Genomic DNA, 10,489 nt, shown 5'->3' on the forward strand with positions numbered 1-10,489 from the left:
CTATTCTAACTCCGCTTTTCATATTTGGAGGTTAACTCTCTCACCCAAACATGGCGGATCAACAACAATAACAACAAGGAGGAAAACAACCCCTGGCTCCTCCTGAATATATCAGGTTCCGTAACAATGCTTGCAAGCGACATTTTATGGAGCAGCAAACCAAGGGCCTGGTTCATGAGAGTGCTTTTGTCATGGACTGGGTCGAAGAAATGGCCTCGGGATTTTACCAAACCCTACACCGTATTGGTTGGGCCCAGTTAGCTGAGAAGCCCGGTGATGTCAACTGCAACTGGGTCAGGGAGTTTTATGCTATGCTCCCCACTGTGGATTGGACTACCCTACAGCCGCAGATTACTATTCGGGGAGTTGCAGTGACGGTGAGTGTCGAGGCCATCAATGCTATTCACGGGCTGCCCAACCTACCGCAAGATGAGTTTCGGGCTAAGGATGTTGACGGTAACGGACCGTGGTTGGTACGAATGTTGATACGAGAATCAAAGAGCAAGAAGGTTACTTGGGCTGTCTCGCGATTGGCTATAAAGAGCCGGTACTTTACTACTGAGGCCCGGAGGTAGCTAAACCTCGTTGCCCGGCGGGTTCGCCCCTCGAGCAATACTACTGATGTCACTTACCCGCGAGCCTTTGTGGTGGCTTGCATTCTAGATGGAGTACCCGTGAACGTGGGTATGCAGGTTATTGAAGAGTGGCGGGGTTTTATGGCCAAGGCTGGCCCGAGCTTAATGTTTCCCTCCATGATTACCCATCTCTGTCGTAATGCCCGAGTGCCTACGGAGCCTGGGGACCGTATTGTGGTGTGTGATGTTGTTTTTGACCCACTGAAGGTCAAAGGGTCACAGGGCAGGGGGAAAAGGAAGAAGATGGGCTCGGATGACAGCGAGGACAGTGGTGGTCCACCAGATGAGAGTGGTCAGTCACAGACCCCAGGTGCTTTAGAGCGCCTGGAGGCTGATATGGCTGCGGTGAGAGCGACCATAATAGGATTTGCACTGCCTTCCATAGAGGTCGCGTTGTCTAGCAGGGCTGCGGGTACCGGCTAATTTACGGTTGAGCAGATGGAAGCTTACATGGAGACCCAGACTAAGATGGGAGAGGCTATTGATGCCTTACAAGGTGCCTATGGATCTCTGGCTCAAGCTTGTGTGGATCTTCGTGAAGATTTGGACAAGGATAAAACGAAGAGCCGGGCTAGAGACAAGCTATTAGTAAGTGGAAGGGTGTAAAAAGTCTTCTGAAAGCCCTAGTCCCGAAGGTAAAGCCTCGGAAGGTGACTACCAGGGATGCCTCCCAGTTCTCTTTTCTCAGCGAATCTGGACTTGGTAGCGAGGACTCCAGTGACTCAGATGGTAGCGATGAGGCGACTAGCCACGGAGTGGCTTAGAGATTGCTCCCCCCTTTTTTCCTCTGCCTTGGTTAGTATTCGCCCGTGTTAGGCTTGGATATTTAGACAATTTACTGCTTTGGTTTGGTTTTGATTTGTTTGGATAATCTTTGTTTTGGTTGTTTTGATGCGGGTGCCCCGATTTAAGGGTGCTCATAAGACAATTGCCCTTGTTGGGGGGATGTTTCTATGCACATTTCTACTTTTGGAGATTGATTTATTCTTGCTCTGTGGATGGACTACAAAACTTGGAAGAACAAGGGATGGAAGGAGGAGGCTACTGGTCAGGGGCTACCACTGTAGCGGTCACTCAACCGTTACAGCGGTATTGCTATGGCGGTAGGAACGCCGCTATGGTGGTCCTGGCAGAAATCCAAGGCCTGCTGTAGCGGTCCTTTGCCCGCTATAGCGATCCCGCTGCAGCGGTCCCCATACCGCTATAGTGGTGCTACAGTGCCAGTGACTGAAACTATTTTTTTCCAGAACTTCAGCTCAGATAAGGTAGGGGTTTACTTAATCGTTTAGCACGTAAGTAGGAATGCGCTATTAACTTCGCTAATGGTCCCAGAATAATCACCCAGTCTATCACACAACATTACTACAGAACCTTTACTTGGTCACACAATTAATTACACACCTCCTTATAGAAGGTCTTCCTTGAATCGAAATAGAGAAACACCAATTAGAATCGACAGATACTAATTTGCCCGTGAAGATACCAATTGGATCCAACTTAGGGATGACGTATTAGGGTAGCACGATAGAATGAACGAAGGGAAACTTTTAGATATCCTATAGCTTCTTGCAGACGGGTACATACGTCATCGTACCATTCCGTAAGACTCAATTAGACACTTGCTCTTGTGCTCGTGAGACCGGTAACCTAGGGCTCTGACACCAACTGTCACGACCCAAACCACGGGTCGTGTGGGCACCTACCATATGATAAGCTAGTAGGCGAACCCTTACCATTAAAACCCAACACTTAAAAGTATGTGACTTCATCCTTAAAAATAATAAAATTAAACGTAGACATTTACTACAGACTCATTTCAATATAAATAAATCCGAAATAAAAACCCCGGGATCTAGTCTAAATGGGGACAAGAGCTCCTAAAATATAAGAAGAAAAGATAAAAGACACAGCCTCCGCCGGGAGTAAGATAGGCGAAGCTGTAGGAGAATATCCAATAGACCCTTGCGGCGAACTTCAGCTAAAACCTGCAACACATCTACACCCCAAAAAGGGCGTAGCAAGAGTAGTATCAGTACACCACACGTACTGGTAAGCATCATAGGTCGACTAAGATTAGTTCACGCAATACAATATATAGTTAATAGGGTAAGCAGATAAGTCAAAGAACCTCAAGAATTCTAGATAAAGACCATTGCCATACCGCCCCCTTACTTCTTTACTCCTGATGCTCGCTTCTTTTATTCCCCAACCATAAGGTATTCGACTAAATTCCAACCTAGTAACTCTCATGTTCACATTTGTCATTTACTGTACCTTTACACTTATTGTTTAAAGGGTCCACCTATTCACTTTACTACTGTGATACGATGTATCTAGGGAAATAAATCACTATCTAACGACCAACACTACGCTTGCCTTGTGTAACCCCTCTCCCACCAGGCTCTCAGCAATACACGCGGTTTAATGGAGAATGTTAATGACAGTAATACACACATGTATAACAATAAATCATGAGAATGCAGTGCAATGGAAATGTGATGCAAGACCCGACACGCTGTACATACACGCTATCTGATGTCTTTGCTCAGTAGTCATGACCTGCAGGGGACCCATGGTGTCCATGTACCACTAGTTCTGGAATACTCCTCGCAGCCGAGCACAAACCTCAGCTCTGAAAGAACCTCAAACGCGGGCCACATTAATCCGGATACATATATGTAATCCAAGTACTCGATCTCATGGCCACAAGGCCGGATAACAAAATGCGATACTCATGCCTTGCCTGTTACCTGTATTTCCACCTGAACACGGCAGTTGTAATGCACAAACTACATGACAAATCAATCATAATCCCAGCCCTTGATGGGCGCAATACAAAACCAACTCCATATAATTCAATTAGTATGACCTCCTAATTTCAAGGAATTAACCATATGAACGATCAACAATAAGATATACATACGGAATTCACTCCCCCCTCCTAGAGTAGCATTAAGTAAATACGAGGCATCTCCGTAGCGACAACATCACTTCCTCTTAAGCTAAATCATTATTATCATAGCCTTAATTATACCCTATTTTAATCATATTACAAGTATGTCCCTCAAAACTCCGGTGCCCGAAGACCTAAGCATGCATTCTCCTATCAACTCTAAGCGTATGTACGATTAGCTAATCAAAGTCTAACTAAAGTAAATCGTAACCTCCCTCTTTGGCGAACAAATATTTTGATTCTCCATGAATTTCTCGTCTTCTTAACCTCCATCCGAATCCATGAGCGGATATCCTTCGTAGGGAAAGGTGGAAAAAGGGATTAGAAGGGTTTTGTTTTGTTGGGGGGGGGGGGGGGGGCTATGATTTTTCTTTCATGAGGAACCTTAGGAGCAGCCCTTAAAAGTATTGTGTTGAAAAAGGAGAGAAAAATAGACTCAGTATAGATTTTGGACACTGTTTCCGCATGGACTGTTGCGGCGGTCCTCAGGCCGCTCTAGCGGTACCGCTACGGTGGTCCACTGACCGCTATAGCGGCCCACCTTTAAATTTTGGCCCGACATTTTCCCCACCCTTCCGAAATTGATTTTTCCCACTCCTAACTCTTAAAACATCTTATGAAGCTTATTAACTACAACCCTAGACTTAAATTGGTTATGGTTTCGCGAAATATTAAATAAGGACCGGACGGGTCGTTACACAATCAAATTCCTTGAATTAAATAAGTAAAAATATTTGCTAATTGACAATTTTCCCATTTAGACAATTAAATAAATAATTGTTGTAAATTGCTTTTCTCTTGGCTAGATTTAACAAACATATCATGATTGCTAAATAACATATAAAAATGTGTAAATTAATTTGTAAATGATTTACCAAATAAAATGGTAAAATATTATCTGAATAATTTTTATAAAATCATTTTGACTTCTAAAAATACATTTTTCACTCTGTTTTATATCCAAGGATTTTGGGTAATTAAAATAAATTATGGGAGGTAAAAAATTAGGTGTCAAGAATGGCCCCTTCGGTGTTCGGGAATGGCAAGGCCATCCCTGAGCAACGAAATTGACTAATCCTGATTTTTTACTGACCCGACTCATTCCGCCTCTCATTTTTATGCAATTTTCAAATATATGGCCGGACCCTAGTTTCTGGGTTTCATGTATATCTCAAGTTTCATGAGAATTCAGGACACTTGTAGTTCGACTCGATTATGAATTCATAAATGCAAATTTAAGCAAATCTCGAATCTCCTAATTATCAAACTAGAAAGTCCGATGTGATTGGTCGGAGCGTGACTGACTCTCTGGTATTGAGTCCTCCTACATATCCCTGTTTTTGGGAATCAAGTAACTTGTAGTTCAACTTGATTGGAGGAAAAGGATATCCCTTATACGGGTCTGCCTTTATGTGTGTGCCGGTGTGTGTTCGACCGGTTGCAGAATAAAAGAAAAACAAACAAAGCATATAAGCAAATAAGCATTCTTGTGTGGCTGAGTAGGGTGGAGCAATCTTTCAAGTCCTGGCCGGAGAGCTTGACTCTCATGGGCACCCTATCTCGACCGGCTGCGTAAGAAAAATTTCCACGTTTGCTCTGCATCTATCTAGATTTGATTTCACCGACACCTGCTTCGTCTGGCGGCTGTAAATCTGCTTCCACCTACTGAGTAATATTAGTTGGTCCTAATGACGAATACTGCGGCCATTCGACCGGATTTACATCGCTTTACCTCTTGGAGCGAATATTGCGGTCATTTAACTAGATTTACATCACTTTACCGTCTTGATTGTATCTAGTAGCTTGTATGAATAGCCCTCTAGGAATGTTTGTTTGAAATGGCCCTCTTGGCATGTTTGTATGAATGGCCCTCTCGGCATGTTGTATTAAATGGCCCTCTCGGCATGTTGTATTAAATGGCCCTCACGGCAGTGTTTGTATGAATGGCCCTCTCGGCATGTTGTATGAAATGGCTTTCTCGGCAACAGAAAAGTAAATATGCAATGGCCCTCAAGGCAAATAAGAAAAAGTTATGGCCCTCTCGACAACAGAAAAGAAAATATGCAGTGGCCCTCACGACAGATAAGATACAGTGATGGCCCTCTCGGCAACAGAAAAGGAAATATGCAATAGCCCTCACGGCAAATAAGAAAAAGTGATGGCCATCACGGCAATAAAAACAAAATAATGCAATGGACCTCACGGCAATTAAGAAAAAGTGATGGCCCTCACGGCAACAAAAAGGAAATAATGCAATGGCCCACGACAAATAAGAAAATATAATGGCCCTCACGGCAACAGAAAAGGAAATATGCAATGGCCCTCACGGCAAATAAAAAAAAGGGATAGCCCTCACGGCAATAAAAAGGAAATATGCAATGGCCCTCTTGGCAACAAAAAGGAAATATGCAATGGCCTTCACGACAACAAAAAGGAAATATGCAATGGCCCTCACGACAAATAAGAAAATATGACCCTTGTGGTCAGATATATCGTGTTGTTTTACTGCGATCCCTTCGGTCGGATATTCTGTCTTTTATGGATTTTTGTCCTTTGTGAGCCCTCATGGCCAGGTGTTCTCCCTTATGGCATTTTCGTCCTTTTGTAGCCCTCGTGGCCAGATATTCGCTCTTATGGCATTTTCGTCCTTTTGTAGCCCTCGTGGCCAGATATTCGCTCTTATGGTATTAAAATCCTTTTTAGTCGTTGTGGCCAGATATTTGCCCTTGTGGCATTCAAATCCCTTTAGCCCTCGTGGCCGAATACTTGCCCTGAAACTTGATTTTCGCAGCGGTCCTGACCTTCTTTTGGCGAACTATTTCCTACACATGAAACAAAGTTAGAAAAAGGATCGTCCTTTCGACGTTATAGGGATCTGCATCAGAAATAGATTAGTTTTTTCCTATTTAAAGTTGATTCGTGTTACCGACGCTGTCGCATCTTTGGCTTCTGGACTCGAAACCCCTTCAGCTCCGGTATTTGAAAAAATGAATTTATTTTCATGATGCAAAAAATTATTTTTTTAAAAAGCTAAACATATGGATGTCTATTTATAGGGAAATAAAAACATTGTTTTTTTTTTAAACTGTAAGGTTAATTATCATGACATGTGCTTTTGAATGAGGGGATCCCTTCCTCCGTGACTAGGGGTTCTATGCTTCTCTGTGTGGAGTTTTTGAGATCTTTCTCAAAAATTTTGCCCCAGTTGCAAGATTGATCGGCGAACTCTCGTGCCGAATCTTCTAAGTCGTGCGAAATTTTAATGTCTTTTCATCCCCAGTTTATAGTATTGAATAAGTGAGAATTTTTGAGATCTTCTCAAAATTTCTGAGATCTCAAAATTTCTTCCTTAGTTTGAAACTTTGGGTCGATTGAATTTGTAGCAGATTGATGACACGAATTTTTAAGATCTTCTAAAAAATTCTGCCCCAATTGGGCCTGTGGAAAACTCTGCATCCTTTGTGAAGTCCTACCTCTAAGGCTCCCTAGGGGTTTCTTAGGTTTTTCTTTTGGTGCGACCGAGCTCAAAGAGCGCCTATATATCCTGTCGCAGCAGGAATCAGGTAAATGAGTTTTGGTTTTACTAATCATGCGATCGCGTCCCAAATGGACAGTCTACATATTGCACTTGTGAGGAAATCAGGTCATTGCGTAGTTCATATTACAATAGTTGTTTTGTTTTTCCTATCTATTACAAAATGATTATAAGCAAAAGGAATATCTAATACAAGCAAATAGCATAACGATTACAAGCAAAAGGTACTATTACAAACTGAGAAACTTGTCTTTATGCATAGTAGAGCTTGATTGCGTCTGAGTTGATCGGCTTTGGCCACTCTTGTCCGTCCATTTCTGCTAGTACTACTGCTCTTCCGGATAGTACTTCGTGGACTACATAGAGGCCTTTCCAGTTGGGGGCAGATTTCCCTTTGTATTCATCCTGATGCGGGAAAATTCTTTTGAGTCCCATTTTCCCAATTTGGAAAAGTCTAGTCCTGACTCGTTTGTTGAAGGCTCTCGCCATCCTTTGTCGGTATATTTGACCATGGCATACGGTAATCATCCTCTTTTCATCAATTAAAACGAGCTACTCATATCGAGCTCGGACCCATTCGGCGTTGTCCAATTCCGCTTCTTAGATGATCCTTAAAGAAGGTATCTCCACTTTGGCAGGTATGACCGCTTCAGTACCGTAGACCAATCAATAGGGTGTTGCCCCTGTTGAAGTTCTGGCTGTGGTACGGTATCCCAGTAAGGCATATAACAACTACTCGTTCCATCCTTTGTAGTTGTCTGTCATTTTCCTCAATGTCCTCTTAATATTCTTGTTGGCTGCTTCTACGGCTCCATTCATCTGTGGTCGGTAAGCTGTTGAGTTTCGATAAGTGACCTTGAATTGCTCACAGATATCCTTCATTAAGTGGCTATTAAGATTTGCTCCATTATCAGTTATGATGGACTCCGGTATACCGAATCGGCATACGATATTGTTTCTCACAAAGTCGGTCACTACTTTCTTTGTCATTGACTTGTGTGACGTTGCTTCCATCCACTTGGAGAAGTAGTCAATGGCGACTAAAATGAATCGATGCCCATTTGAGGTGGCGGGTTTGATGGGTCCAATGACGTCCATACCCCAAGCAATGAAGGGCCGTGGTAAACTCATGGCTTTAAGGTCACTCGGCAGAACCTTGATTAAACCGCCGTGGATTTGACACTGATGGCATCTTTGCACATATTTGAAGCAATTACTTTCCATTGTCATCCAATAGTATCCGGATTGGAGAATCTTCTTGGCCAGTGCGAATCCATTTATATGGGGGCCACGTACCCACAGCGTGTCTTCTTCCGGTTTGGGCGAAGCCTCGCGGCACGTCTGGGCATGGGAGTAGAACCAAGTCGCCGTAGCAAATCCCAAAAAGCATAAGGAAATTGCTTCCAAACCCTTTTTGTAATTTTCTTCATTTTCCTTAAATCCTCTTTATTCTTTTGGCGCCACGCTCGTTTTTTTTCGTGGGCATGAGTTAGAGTGATCTTAATTTCATAATTTCACGTGGCTATTCGATTGGCCCCTTCCCCAAATGAGGACTGGGGATGTAAATGGGCATATGATATTTTTCAAAATTCCCTTTTTCTTTCCCCGATTTTGTGAATTGCTTCCACCTATTTAAGTAGTAGGCACTAAAATGAATGAGCCCGTTGAGGCCGGTTTTGGGGGTCCAAGACGTCATCCCCGGAACGAAGGCCAGGTGAGCCTAAATTGCTCCTTGGAATTTTGATTAGATCCCCAGGTTTTGGGGAAAGGGCTTTTTGCACTTTTTTTTTAAAAATCACTTTTTTCATCTAATAGTATCCCCAAATTTCTTGGGCCGAAAATCCATTATAGGGTCCAATGCCAGGATGTCTTTTGGGTTTTGGGCTTACCGGAAGGGTTCTTTGTCCACTTTTTGTTCGGGAAGAAACCTTTTCCCATTTTTTTGATGGTTTTTTTGCACTCTACTTTTGGGGTATTAATTTTCCCCAATATATTTGATGCCCCGAAACCCGCCCCATCGGGCTCGTTCACGGGGTAACAAGGGCAGCTCTTCTTTCAACATCCCCCCGGGGTCAGGGGTTTTTTCGGATGTGGATCAGGGGCTTGGGGCCCGGGGCAAAAAACTTTTCGACCTTGAGATGCGAACTAATTTTCGAATTTTTACGCCTTGTCCAAGTTCAGTAGGGCAAGATCTTTTATTTTTGGTGGGCCCATTCCCTGTAGAGTTTGTAGGTCAATCTCAATGACCAAATTCTTGATGTCCCTATCTTGCCACTTGAGACCTGAATTGGCCTCGTATTTTCCCTGTTTTGGTACAAAATTTGGTTGGGCCATTGGAATGTTTTCCTTTTTAGATATTAAACGCCCTATTCGGGAAACCCTTGTAGTTTACCCCCATCGAAAAATTTTCCTCCCTATGGTTCATTTTCCCCTTTTTTGGTCAAACCCCCTTACCGGGAAAGGTGGAGGGGGTTTGAGTTTTATCCAGGCTTTTCCGAGGGCGGCCAATTTTCCCTGAGCCTTTTGGGGTATGTATACAATGCGAATTCATCAAAACATTTGCCATTTGGGAATTTTTTAGGGGAAGGGTGGAATATGTACCTCAAAGGATCCATTTTGGTAGAGGTAATGGTGTACGAGGACAAGTAATGCCTTAAATTTCGGACCCAAAAAAACACGTTTTTTCCCCTAGCTATATCTTGCCTTAAGGTAATTTTCTTGGGAGTAAAAAGGGATTTCCTTTTTTTTTCATCGTGTTGTCCCAACACGCAACGAACTTTTCCCCAAAAATAAGTTAGAAAAATTCCCGGGCCCGGTGGTAAAAGTGGGTTGGAAGATCTCTTTTTTAGTATCAAATGCCTCGACACCCTGTCCATTTGGGGGGCGTCTTTCTTCAAAAGTTGAGTAGGCTCCACAAGATGGGGGGTGGTAGAATCTCAAAGTAATTTAACCTTTTCCGAAACTCATGACTTCTTTCTTGTTTTAAGGGGAATTTGGGTTGCTTTGATCTTTGTTGGTCTGCATGCCCTTTTGACCCACTATGAACCCAATTTTTCCTTTCTACCCAAATGCATTTAGCCGGTTTTCTTCAAGTTGAACTTTCGGGGCCTAAGAATTCCTCATAAGTATATGCCCAACTTTCCCTTTACTTAAAGAATTTTCCCCGTATTTTAAACTTTCTTTTAATTATGTCGGAAAATAGAGTCATGCTCTCATGTGGTCCTATTTTTAGGCCAAAAGGCATCAATCGAATGGCCTCCCCCGGAGGGTGAAGGGCTCGCATCCTCTTATCTTTTGGATTGATATACGGAAAACAATCCTAAAAACCTAGCTCGGTTTGGAATATTTAAAAAGTTTTGGGAAAAT

Source organism: Lycium ferocissimum, chromosome 6, assembly GCF_029784015.1.
Source record: "Lycium ferocissimum isolate CSIRO_LF1 chromosome 6, AGI_CSIRO_Lferr_CH_V1, whole genome shotgun sequence".
NCBI classification, from domain to species: Eukaryota; Viridiplantae; Streptophyta; class Magnoliopsida; order Solanales; family Solanaceae; genus Lycium; species Lycium ferocissimum.